The sequence below is a fragment of the Falco peregrinus genome, chromosome 13, assembly GCF_023634155.1.
Source record: "Falco peregrinus isolate bFalPer1 chromosome 13, bFalPer1.pri, whole genome shotgun sequence".
NCBI classification, from domain to species: domain Eukaryota; kingdom Metazoa; phylum Chordata; class Aves; order Falconiformes; family Falconidae; genus Falco; species Falco peregrinus.
The window spans coordinates 15,772,644-15,786,101 of record NC_073733.1 but is presented as its reverse complement, the minus strand read 5'-3'; the positions used below and the strand labels follow the sequence as shown (position 1 = coordinate 15,786,101).

Sequence of the window (13,458 nt, the reverse complement as noted above, 5' to 3'; positions counted from 1 at the left end):
AGTTGGCGGGGCCGGCTCGCGGCGGTGCCTGGCGGCGCTGCCTCATGGCGCAGCCGCGCCTCGGCTCCGGCAGGGCCTGGCGCTCCGAAGCCGTTTCCCGGCTCGAGGTGTGACGCTGGCGGGGAGCCCCTGCCCTCCTCTGCTGGCCAAGCGAGCGCACACGGGGTTGGTGTTAGTGCAGCGGCCGCTGGTAGTGAGGAACAACGTGGCGGGAGGTTGGTTACCTTGCCCGGGCCCTAACATCGTGGTATAGGTCAAGGTATAGCTCGCTTGTGGAGCAGTGCGAAGGGAGCCAGGGAGCACCGTGGTGCCTGGGAGTGGCTTGTGGCTGTGGGTCAGGCAGTCTGGGAGGAAGCCAGAGGTTCCCTCTGCTGCCCAGCTGGGAGCTCACACTCTCCTCAGGCTTACACTGAGGGGGAGAGAAGCCAGGGCCCCCGCCACAGCTCCTTGGTCACAGCTGTGAGAGCAGGACTTTGCACCGCCAAAATACAGCCTAGTTGGCCTCAATGTTGCAGAGAGGCAGCAGGGCAAGGCCTCAGGCAGAGGGATTACAGATCGGCGAGGATGGAAAAGCCACAGAAGACAGCCACAGCCAAGCAGTCTTCCCAGGTATTTTTGTTTGAGAATGGGTGGGTGAGTGGTGGCTAAGTTAGAGGTAGGGCTGAATTGAAGAGACATGAACTGAGCAAGACAACAGGTGCTAAGAGAGGCAAGTGTGGAAAGAAGCTAAGGTAAAGAAGCAGTAGAGGCAAGAAACTGCTGGAGCCGGTAGCAATCAGTACAAATCCCTGCTGGATACCATATGCTGAAAACACAGCCTCAGCTGAAAGGCACAGTTGTCACTGCACAGCAAATTGTCACTGCACTGGTTGTTTCCACAGTGGCTCTAATCATACACTTTCTTCCTACCTTTTACTAATACCATATGGCAGAGAGACAAAGAGGTATCATTTGATACTAGCTTCTCCAGTTGGGTTCATGCCTACAAAGATATTACTCCCAGAGGATCCTTGAGAAGGATGGATTGAAAGAGTTTTGTGGGTACATGTATCCATTCACAGCCAAGAGGAATAATTCTTTTTGGTAGCTACTGTAGCAAAATAATTCAAAGTCCTTACAGAAAGTGGGTTGTCACTTTGAACTGATACAAGGTGAAAAAAATGTCAACAGTAATTAAGAGATCTGAGCTGTAAGTGTGTACTACAGCTTAACAGATACACTGAGTATACATGTACGCAAACACACAATGTGCTTCACAGAGGAGTACGATTCATGGCAGGAGTAATGGTTCTGTGTCAAGAAAAAACTGTTGTAGGTGGTTGTATCAGCAAAACTGCTTTCTCTGATACGATTTGTTGTATTTGCAGAGTAGTGATGATTTTAAAACACTGATACTGTGCTCAATGTTAGGAGAAAAGTTGCAGCTGAGTATCCTACTGGTGTAAGAATAAATCAAACTGATAAAGCACTTTTCCTGCGGGTGAAACATTTTAAAACATTTAGTTGTGGTTTGAAAAAAGCTATTAGCTATTATTGCCAGAATAACTAAATAGAAAAATGTAAGGCAAGAATCCAATTCCAGGAGATTGCCTATTTTTCTGAAACATAGTAAATAACAAAAGTTACACTTTCCACAAAGTTGACATCATCCTGAATGTGTTGACCGAATCTGTATTACACTATAGTGAGAAGCTCGAATGCTGATACACAATTAAATACTCAAGATGCTGCCATTTTACATCATAATACATAGATGATTTACACTGGTATCCCTACAGAAATTATTCTGCCATCTTGTTACTTGTTCTTTTTGATTTTTCTCATTATTAATAAGAAGTTTTATCTTCATTTAGTTCCAGAAAACATTTTGTGTGTCTTCAGGGAAAATGTCTCCTTTCTCTTTGGTGTTCTTTGATTTTTGCTTTTAAGTGAATGTTTTTTGAATATCAGCTATTGGGAAAAGAAAAAAAAGCTGCAAAGACAGTTTCTTTGGTTTTTGCCTGAAAAAACTTTTCCAGTGATTGTGCTTCCTTTCCAAGACAATTATTTTTGTTACCCTCTGGCAATATTTTGTCCTTCTTTGGCACATGGAGCTTCAGAGGGTAACATTTGAAAATATACACAACAGTAAAGATATTTGTGATCATTGTTTGATTTGGCTCCTGTTAAAATATACGCTATCCAGCACATCGCTGTATAGCCCCAGCACCTGCAGAGCTAGGCAGAAGAAGCTTTCGTGGGGGACCCTACTGATTTCATGCTCTAGTAAAAGGCTGAGAACCAAAGGTGTGGAGTGCGTGGTGGAGATGGAGGCGACACTTTGTATGCATTATCAGCTAGTGATGTTTAGTCCTATGTTAGTTCTGATTTTCCAAGCAGGAGTGTATTTTCCTTTCTTTCTATAGGAACTTAAAATTAACAGCCAGTTGCTTTATTCTTTTGTAGCACAGTATTTAAGAGCACTCTAGGGATGCTGTACCTCACATGAATACGGAATTCTTACGTACATAGTTTCACTGAGAGGCTCAGCAAGGCAAAAGAATTAATGAGTTTTAGAAACAGCGATCCAGCTGACTTCATGTTTTATCATCCTGATGTTTTACAGCCAGAGATTCCATGAATAATGGTCACATGCAGCAGTATTGCAGATTTGTTTTTAATTCCTAATGCCAGGTTATGGCTAGCCAGTTGATTGCAGTGGGCAAATGACAACACAAGGAGATTCTAACTTTATGCTAAAATATTTTGACCATGTTGGCAAGGAGCCCAGCAGGCATTAACAACTACAGGAGCTTACAGAACTTCTCAGTGCCTTGTGTTTTGCAAGCTCATCACCCACAGACTCAATTATTTACTTTCTTTCATTTCAAGAGAACAAGAAATGTCATAATCAAGAATCCAAAAAGACTGAAATTGCAAAATAGAGCTTGTCATTTGTTCACAGATACAGCATTAATCCAGTTACTTTATAGACCTCAGACTTATATAGAAACCATTCATCTTTCATCAAAGACATGATCAGTTTTTTCTATTTTCTATAGCCCAGCTGTAGTGGAGTATATTTTACAGTGACTTCACTGTGCGCAGCTAATTTTTTTAGTTAAAATGATGGGAAATAAAACCTCATTTATTTCCCACGAAGCAGTGCCTGATTAGAACAAAACCCAAACATTATATAAGGTCTGTAGGAATAAGCAGGGGGGAGCTATTTAAGAAAAGTCCTTTTAGAAACAGGTTGAATCCTCTAAAAAAAAATCTCTTTAGCTGCTGTATTTCTGCTAAGTAATTTAAGCACAATCCAAACAAGTGCAGTCAATCAAATCTTACTGTTTGTGTAGTCTGGTTTTAGGTACAAGATGTAAATGAAATGAAACGAAGGTGAGACCCATACCATCTCTTCAGTGCTGGCAGCTTCCAAGAGCACAGCCAAACAGCTCGACCAAGCCCAGCTACTTGCTCAAACCACCCTCATATTTTCTGTTTATATAGTGCTATAAACCTTATGAAAAAAGGCAATGTGTTTACAGGGTAAGATTTCAAGACAAGCACTGCCAGCTTTGCTATAAGGAGATCCACAAAAAATGGATTGCAAGGGTTCAGGAGAGAAATCAAAATCAAACAAGAAAACTGATAATGAATGGAAAGTGTCCTGGGAAAAGAGAATACTGAATCACTTAGCCATCTTGCAGGTACCCCCATTTTTAACTTATCAGGAGAAGGAAAAAAAAGGAAGAAAAAGTTCTCACAATTTCATTAATGGCCATTCAAATGTAATTTAAAAATTATAATGAGTAATGTTGACCGTGTGTCCTAGTAGTCAAATACGGACATCAAAGGCAACTTGTGTCCAACAAGCTCTACTGCAAAACACCACAGGCAAACAAGACTCTCCTCTGCTTTCACTGTACAACAGCAGCTCAGTTTTAAGCTCTAGAATAATTCTCAGCCAATGCGTATTAGATACTTAATTGCATGTGTTTGGTTTTGTACAAGACTGTTAATCTTAGATTCTTTCATTCTCAAAGCAGCTACAAAAGGTCCAGGCTTTAAACCTAAAGTGAAACAAAACAAACCCCCATAAATCCCCTTCAAAAGAACAAATGTTGCCAATGGTGACTGAAAGCTTAATTATTTTACCACTGATTATTTTAGCATAAAGTTATGTATAAGGTACAGCATTCACAATCCTGCCCTAGCTCTTTCATCTTCCAGAATTACAAAATACAGAGGTTCCTTACTATATTCGTATCAATTAAGTTAAAAGCACACTGCTTTAGACAGCGCTCCAGTACAGCAGCATGTTAGCTTTGTGATGTTACCATGTGCGCTACCAGTATATATCCATAAGGGCACTATTTTAGTGTTCAGTCACCTCAATATATGTATTTTCTATGTGCCACATTTATACCGCTCTCCTGTTATTCTGGGACAAAACAATGATAAATGCTCTGTTAGTACATAAACACGTGCTTTGCCCAGACCTAAGTCCAGGATTGTCTTTCTGTGGCGACTAAAAAAAGATTATATATCTTGAGGTTTCGCGTGATATGTAATCCATAATTAGGATCTCATGCTACAAGTCACTTCAAGAAGAATGTCACTTCATCTCCCTGCTTTTATTTCCTCTGTCTTGTCCATATAGATGGCAAAGGCTTACGTGCAGGAGCTGTTCCTTTCTATGGGCTTATACGGCAGCTAGCATTTTCTAGGGTCTCTAGCTGCTATGTTACACGAGTATTTAAGATACAACGTTTTCAGATGTGTGGACAGAGATCTACGTCTCAATTACTAGTTTTCTTACCTGTATTACAGTGTCTTGTGAAGGTTATACAGACAGCTACGTTGGTCCTGCTCCCCTGGGATTCACAAACCCATTCTTAAAAGGAGATGAACATTACAAATCAGTTAAGTTACAATTACAAAGGCAAAATGCTGACAGGAAGCAAGAGTTTTACACCATTTATGAGGTATGAAACAATTGTTTATTGTTCAGATGATTCTTTTTGGAAAGAACTGCATTAAACATGAATGTTCTACGTATGGCTTAACCAGGTGGACTTCACTGCGATTATCAAGAACATTGGATTTTGTATGATTTTATTTCCAAAAGTAATAGAACAGTTTCAAGCAAATCAGAAGATGATACAAATCATACTTGTTTTAATTTATGATGTAGTTAATTCAGGCTGCACTCTTGTTTTAACTACACAACAGATGTTTGTGGTTACAGTCAGTAACTGGAACATGCAAGCCATTGAGGCTAGAGGTAAGATAAATGTAAAGATCAGTGGAGGACATTAGAACCATTTGTGTTCCAGTATTTTAACCAGATTTTTTTCTGCTAAAACCATGCAAACAGAAATAACTAATGCTGCTGTCATTTAAATAACAATCTTTTAAGTTTCTGAATTAAACTAGTCAAAAGCACTGGATGGTTCTTGGAGCTATTGTCAGAGCTATTGTTTCAAGCCATCTGTGGCTTACAGAAAACATCTTCTCCTCATTTGTATTCAATATATTGTTAAAACCATCAGCACTTCCTTAAAAATAAATAAACAAGTCTCCGACTGCAGACCTCAGTTTTCCATCTAGAAAAGGACTTCACAGCTATGATTTAGTGCATCCTTGTGTTTTTTAAGTGCTAGAGCTACCCAGAATATGTTCTTTATGGTCAGACAATTAAGAGATCTTAGACCCGCAGTTCCTAAACTTTCTGGATGAACAAACGCTGTTCCCCTCTTACTAGGTTAGGAATCACTGTCAAAGGTAACTGAAAACACTGGCTTGTGAGTACTGTCAATGGCTTTGAAGACTGTCCTCTGGGAATACTTGCACTAGGCAAGTAAATCTGCAAAATTTATGTAAAGCATGGGCATTAGAATGGCATTCCGAGTTGAGACATTCAGAGAACAGTCCACAGTTTTGGTCAGGCTACATCATTTGGGACTTGAGTCTTGCCTATATGTAGTTTTATGTCCTTTACCACAAAGGATGTAGGTGTTTCTGACTCCCAGAGGAGGTGCAGTTGTGTGATGAGCTGTGTCTTTATTAACTGGGAGGGGGGGAGTTTCTAGTTTTCAACCAGATCAGCAACGTGATCTGACTGATCTCAGGCCAGCATTACTGCCTGAGCCAGGGAATGACAAACCTGTGGTCAGGGAGCGAACTCTTTCACTGGCAACACAGTCCTAGCTGGGATTGACACAGCTGTGGGAAAGCATTCTTTCAGGCTATTTTTTAAAGTATAGGACAATTTTGGTTTATGACCCAGGACAGTCTATTGCTTGGAAACCCACCTGGCCACACAACGTAGCTTTCTGAGAGCCCCAGGCTCTCCCTGTGAGAAAGGTGAGATGATATTCAGAAAATATCAGTGATCAACACGCCTCTCTCTGTCTCACACAACAACTGGACATGACTGACTTGTTGCCAGATCTTGTCCCAGAGGCTGCTGCCTTCAAGCTTACCTGATATAAATCACCCGACATAGCTCTCAATTACTTTGCGTTCCAGCAGCATTGTCTGAATGGTGCATAACAGCTAGGCAGAAAAGCTGTAAACAAAACACATGCTCTGCCGTTGTGTTTTATTGCAACTTACATGGTTTTCCGAACAGAAGTGGTGGACTTTCCAGCAAATTACATTAGCACTGCTGCCTAGTCTTTGTGGATTGCCATTAAATACCTGGCCAACAGCACGGAAGCATCTTGAGTGTTGTCCAGAGCATTTTTCCATTTTCAGTACTTACGAAGAGTTGTCAAACAAGAGCGTGTGTTGCCTTCATACTCTTGTGTCATCTTGGAGAGGATAAGATTCAGTTATCACATGAACTACTGCCTGGCAGGAAACCAGCCCTCTGACAGAGGTGTAGCAAAGGCTTATAACAATGAGAGTATCTCTGTGTGGGCTAATACTCACCAGGATTTTACCAGTTAGCATTAATCAGTTCTTGCCAGTTTTTAGCTCATCACGTCATAGGAGCTCTACACTGTAGTTATCAACAACCTATTAAATTCAAGTTTAAAAAAATGAAAAGCAATTCCCAGTGCAAATAAACCGTGAAGTACGTTTGAAAAGCAATGTAACAATTGCAAATTATGTTTTATGAGCTTTCTTCTAGCAGTAACTATCACATGAACAATACGACATTTGGGACACTGGGAATATTTAAGCTTGATAGTCTAGCCTGAGGACTGCAGTAAGCTTTAATAAGACTATAGTCATTATCTTGAGTACCATTTAACATGGTTTCATTTGGCACAAGTCAGAGATGGACAGCGTTTTAAAGACCCGTGGATCAGATTCTCTGCTAGTGTACACTGCCATGCTTCCATGGACTGAATCTGAGCACGTATTCTCATACATATGCTGGGAGTATGGAAAAAAATGTGTTAATCACATTAAGTGCAGTGCTGGAGATTTCACTTTAAAGTAGTAAGCCTTACCTTAAACACTGTAAAAATCTAGCAACTGTGGTAGTGCCAGGTTTGTATTTTTCTCGCCTTTCTGTAAGCTACTTTGGTGACATCCTCTACACAACAAAATAGATGGGGAATAAAGCCCCAAAAGCATTTAAACGACCCGGGAAAGCTCCCAAACCCATCACATCACTCCAAAGAGGTTGTAAATGAAATTAAGTTATAAACTTCCAGGTTTCTCCTTCCAGAACAGGCATGACGGAGGGAGGTTTAACACTGGGAAACATTCTGCATGTGATAGCAAGGACCCCAAAGGGCTGAAATGAGAAAAAAGGCGTGTGATAGTTTTACTGCAGTGGAGGGGAGAGTTAGGTTGTGTTCACCACACAAGGCAGGCAGGAGATTAGTTTTCATTTGTTTTAGCTTCACGTCAAACGTGCTTCTAAATCATCAACAGAGAGACACAATGTGGTTGTGGCTGCGGGTGCCGGAGGCAGAGGAAGAGGGAGAAGATTGGCAGCAAGGATGCCCTTGGCCACAAACGAGATTTTGCTTTACAAAGGGAGAGATGAATACTGAGCTGTGCAGAGCTCAGCTCTATGCAGAGCAGCCCGGAGAAGACAAGCCTCAAACACAGGACAGGACAAAGGCCAAAGAAAGCTGCTTCAGCCTCTGAACTGGATGCTGCTGCTTTAAATATCCCAACAATTCAGCAGTCTCTCCTCCTGCCTGCATTTAGCCAGCTCCGGGCTCGACTGTAGTACAGCTGGGATTTTTTGTTTGTTTGTTTGTTTGTTTTTAAATCTGTGCAATTTATTTTACTTTCTTGCAGCCGTTTTTGGTTCTCTCAATTTGCCTCTTCCCAGTTGCTTTGCCAGTTTGAACACCCCATCCCCCTGTCCCCCTCCCCTAAAATACAACCCCGACTTATAGGGTAGTTTGGTCCTACAGCCTCTTATAACTTGGTGGTTTGTGTTTTTTTTTAAAGCTAGCTATTGTTTAATTACTACTTTGAAGTCAATTTAGCAGAAAAAAAATCCCTAGTTTAAGGTGGCTTTTTGCATCCCCACCAAGCTATTCAGCAGGGCATTCATCCAGGATACAAAACTGGGCTGAAGCTTTAGGAGTTGAATGGATCGCTCCAGTAGAGATTTAATTTCCATGAAATTCCTCCATGAAAATCCACTCACTCCTCTCAGATCTGACAGACAGGCAAAGACCAGCCACTACCTTTGAACTGAGTCATTTTTAAAGGCATCCCACCACTCTCTGCCCCCCATGTAAATATGAATTGCTGAGGCTCAGAGCGCCCCGGTAGACTTTCGGCCGCTCATCTATCTTCACAGGGTGCCCGGGGAGGGGGGGCGAAGTCAAGCACATGACTCCTTGATGGCTAAACTGGGGGGGGTGGGGTGTGAATTAGCCCCAAGGCGGTTCGCAGGCACCTGGGGGAAGCCCCTGCCCCGGTCGGGGGGTCCCCGGGACAGCGGGGAGACCTGCCATCCGCCGGCCGTGCGGCGCGTCGTGTCCTGGGTGTTTGCAGCCGGCAGGTGGACGCTGCCCCAGCGGGGGGGCGCCGGGCAGGGCAGCCCGGGGGGCTTCGCGGCTAGTGGCTGCGGCGGGAGCCCGGTGCCACCCGGCCCTCCCGTTGGGGACACCAGCGGGCACGGGACGGGCCCTTTCCCCGGCCCCCGTGCCGGTGCTCCGGCGGCGCCCCCGCCGCACAGCACCCCCTGCCGGCCGGCCGCGGTGCTGCCCTCCGGTACGGGCTGCCGGTTCGCCAGGCACCGCCGCGGTACAGCCGGGTCTGGCAGCCAGGGATGGGGAATTTCCCCCTCCTCCAACACACACACCCGGGCACGGCGGAGGCATGCCGGCCCGGTGCAACTGCCTTAGACCCGGCGTTCTGGGCATGCAGAATGGAGTCACGCAGTGGGCATGGTTGCGGTTCCTCTCCCTTTCCCCCCTTTCCCCCCCCCCCCCGCAGCTAACAGGGATTCCACTCGTGTGTTTTAGAAAATATGTACCCTGAAGTCATCAAGCACATCACTTGGTGCTTGGGCCAAAAGGCAGTTTTCAGTGTTGCTAAAGCTGCACTGGTGCACGCACGCAGGCCTTCCCAGTGCCCGGTTCCCAGCCCCCAGCTTGCTCCGGATTTCCTGGGCACTGCGGCATTTCCACCTGCTCTGTGCAAACCCGCTCCCTGAGCCCAGATTTTAACTTGACTCATTGTAAACTCTTCATTTAATCCCAAGTTTTGCACCTAAGCCTTGTTTTAAACCATCAGTTCTAGATCTTTCCCACATCTTGCCCCGCTGCCTGCCGGGAGCAGGGGCTGTAGGCAGCATGCTGCCACCCCCTGCTGCTCCTGCCCTAGCTGCGCTTCCACGCGTGGCTTTGCGCTCCCAAATGCCTTTGCATTCCAGGCACAATGACCCTCTGTTCCCTGTAAGCTTTCTTCAGCTCCAACATCTAAATCACCAGTCCCAGCAGGCAGAATCCCCTTCCGTTTCCTCCTTTGAAACGTTTATCTTTGCACCTACTAACTTACGTTCGTAGGCTTGGACAACGGGTTTGGGAACCCATTCTTTTCCTTTTGAACCCTCTTTCCTCTAGAAATTTTGTAATTGCCATATTGTAGAGGGTTGTTTCACTCTTTTTGCTCTCTCTAAAGCCGATTTTTCAAACATCAGTGATTCAGATTGATTGGCTTGACTAAAAAAGTCCTGTGCACTGAAATTAGTTGCAAATAACTCCTCCCTGTGCTTTCTCTCCATTCCTAAGATTTGTTTCCTATCACATGGGAAAAAAACTCACAAACCAACAATATAATTTCACTTCACTGTGAATGCTGATTGTTTTTATTGTAGAGAAGCTTAAATCTTTGAATACTTTTCTTTAGCAGCTCTCATGTAAGGCTGTGGTGGGAAACATATACCAAGGTGGTTTGTTCAGTGTAAAGGTCTTAGCTGGCAATGTTACAACACACTAACTAAATTATACAGGAGCTCAGCTGCATTTTAGCTGTTGCTGTGATATTGAAGCTGTTGGTATGATGTTAGTTCGTTAGAGGAAACATTTTAGAACTATACTTTTAAAAACCAGATAAATGTGAATAGTTCGTGCATTAAGCAAAACTTGTTTTTTTAAATAAAGCAGGCTTTATAGGACCTATGTTTGAAATGTTTACAGTTCCGGACCAAGGATTACAAACTGTGTTGTAAATTCGCTTCTTGATCTATTCTCATCACCACTCAAATTCTTCAAAGGTAGTTACTTGGTTTTAACATTTGCATTGGGATCTGAACATATGAAATGCTGCTGCGACTTGGGTGCTAAGTGTTACTTAAGAACTGTGGAGGTGTCAGACCTTATTACGCTGAATGACTAGAAAGCTATACATAGCATAGACAGGCAGTATATGCTGCCTCTGGTAACCCTGACGATTGCCCTTTAATCCTGACCTACAAGATTCCTGATATTCCAGTCATAGTCCATTCTTTGCATACAAACTGAGCAGAGATACAGTTATACAGGCTCATGTAAGTTCTTGTGGGAAAATAAACTTCTGTAGGAACTTAAAGGCTAACTCCAAATCCCTATCACTTAAAACTAAATCATGCCATGAATCAAAACCTCTAGAAGTGAAAAATGTGGAATGTATTATTATCGTATTTACTCAGAGTTATTTGTTCAGGTATGTTCCATTGCACTGTAATTGCTGAACTGAGGAGATGAAACCCAGTTTACTTGCTGTTAAAAGTTGAAAAGTAACAAATTTTATCTGCATTTACATTAAAATCCCATAAGAACAACTGCCTGAGGTGAAATGTATTGACAAAGGATTATGGTAAATGTTTGTCTGTTCTAGGGACTGGATAATCTAAGTATAATTTAAAATTTTGTTAGTATTATAAGTGGTATAAACTAGATGTGAATAAGATTTTTGACATGGGCTTTATGTTTGTGGATGAGGAAGGGCAATAACTAAATAACAGCAGTAATATTTCAGTTAACCAAAATGAAACAATTGGACAGTGATGAGTTCAGAGATGCTTTATTATGTGTCGAGGCACTTCTATATGGTATGAGTATGCATAAACTGAAATACAAATGCTGCAGAAAGGATGTCTTCTACTTTGATTTCCATATAAACTCCTCCCTGATGTTAGAGGAGAATCAGTGTAAACTGAAGGCAGTTTGAATTTCTGTCTCGGTTGACTGAGGATTAATAATGATGGGATCTGTATTCCTCCTCTGTGGGATTTTGATCTTCCTGATCTAGCAGTTATTAGACAGTAGTGCAGTTGTTTCAGATCAGATTCTAACAGGCAGGTACCTCCATCTTAGAGGTCAGCACTATGCTGGGGTCAGTGTCTAAGTTAATCTGGAAAGGAGTCTGAAGTCATACAGGCAAGGATCTTATAAGAGAATGGCAACTTCACCTAAAGTTGTTCTAGAACAAGACTGATGCGCAAGAGTGCACGTAACAGAAATTTGCAGCCTACTCTGTAGTGAGAAGCCATTCAGGGCTGTTACAGGGCAATTTGCAAGAGTGGTACATTTGTGCAACAGGTTAGAAACAAAAATGCAGTTGCATGAAGAAAAAAGGGAAAAGGAAGAAAAGCAAGACAGGCTGAGAGAGGGAGAAAAAGATTGGAAGAGGAAGGAAGGAAGGAAGCAAGGAAGGATGGAAAGGAAATGTAAATACTATTATTTATCTATTACATTGCTAAGCTTTGAATCATTCCAACTACGTATTCCAAAACTCAGCTCCAAACTTTGGAAACATAGGATTTCTGACAACATTACCAATGAATACAATTAGCCATGACACATTTGTTTCATAATAAAAAAGTATGCTGAATTCCAACGCAGCAAATAAACGAACTAAAACCTAATGACAAATCTGCATTTAGTTAAACATCGAAAGGTTGAATTTTCAAATGAGCTGAGGGTGCAGTGTAAGCAAGAGGAGCACTTCTGATTTCTTCCCGCCATCCTCAGCTGAACTTTTCTGCACCCTCTCTTGTTCAAACTCCAGGCATTGCTTTATGCTAAAGTCAGCCAGTTCAGCTCACTGAACCACTGAAAACTTGCATTTTGGAGGTGTGTTGTTTTTCAACAGATCAGCATGATGAACCAACTCCTCTTGTACCCGTACATGTATGCGCACTAGGGGCAGGAATAAGCAGCTGCAAGAGACTGAAGCAGAGCACCCCTTGCGCTGCTGTCCTACTTTAACACTGACCTGGGTGTACTGGGAGCTGCCCTAAGCACCCACCCACCTCTGCCAAGCTGGCATGCCACAGAGACCTCGACAGGACAGTAACTGTGGATCTCAAAACTGTGGATACTTGTCGCCTAAATCACTCTTGTACATGTATATTAGGCAGTGTACAGCGTGATCTACAAAAATGTTCTGTGCCAATACAAATTGCCTGATAAAAAATCAAATAGTATCAGAAAGAGTTATTGAAACACTGTTCCTAGAAGTGTACAGGTACTCTGTGTGGCTTAGTCCTCTTCTACTACAGAGGTAAATTATGCAAGTTAAAAGCAACTGACATGAGCTATAACTGCCTTTGGAACCGCCCACACTCAAAAGCAGCCATTCTCCAGCAGCATGGTGATGCCCCTAATGCTGTAATGCAACAGTTTTGGTCACAATCTCGGTCTCTGGGACTGGCAGCCTGTCCTCTTGGGCTTGCCCTAAAAATGGGGCTTCTTACATGGTATGTGTTATACCTCTGAGCCAAACTGGCAGCTAAGGGGCACAGGAGAGCAGGGAGGAGAAACTGAAGTTTCCTGCTGCAGCCTGATCGCAGAGGAAGTTGTCGCTTCCTGCAGCTTGGGTAGGGGAGCCCTACAAGCCAGCTGGAAATCTGCTTCAAGAAAGATCTGCTTAGAGAAGTCCAAAGCTGGGTAGGAGCGAGCAAAGAGCAGTGCCAAACGAGGCTGGAAAGGACACCACCAGTCCTGCCAAAAAAATCAGAAGCCGTCAGATCTGCCGCTACTACACAGTGGTGCTCACATGTAT

At 43.1% G+C, this 13,458-nt stretch overlaps 1 protein-coding gene across 1 annotated transcript in view; it reads right to left on the bottom strand.

Moving 5' to 3' along the window:
• Nucleotides 1-13,458, bottom strand: part of LOC101912667 (P2R1A-PPP2R2A-interacting phosphatase regulator 1) — a 180,471-nt gene that overhangs the window by 149,539 nt on the left and 17,474 nt on the right. The window lies entirely within an intron of this gene.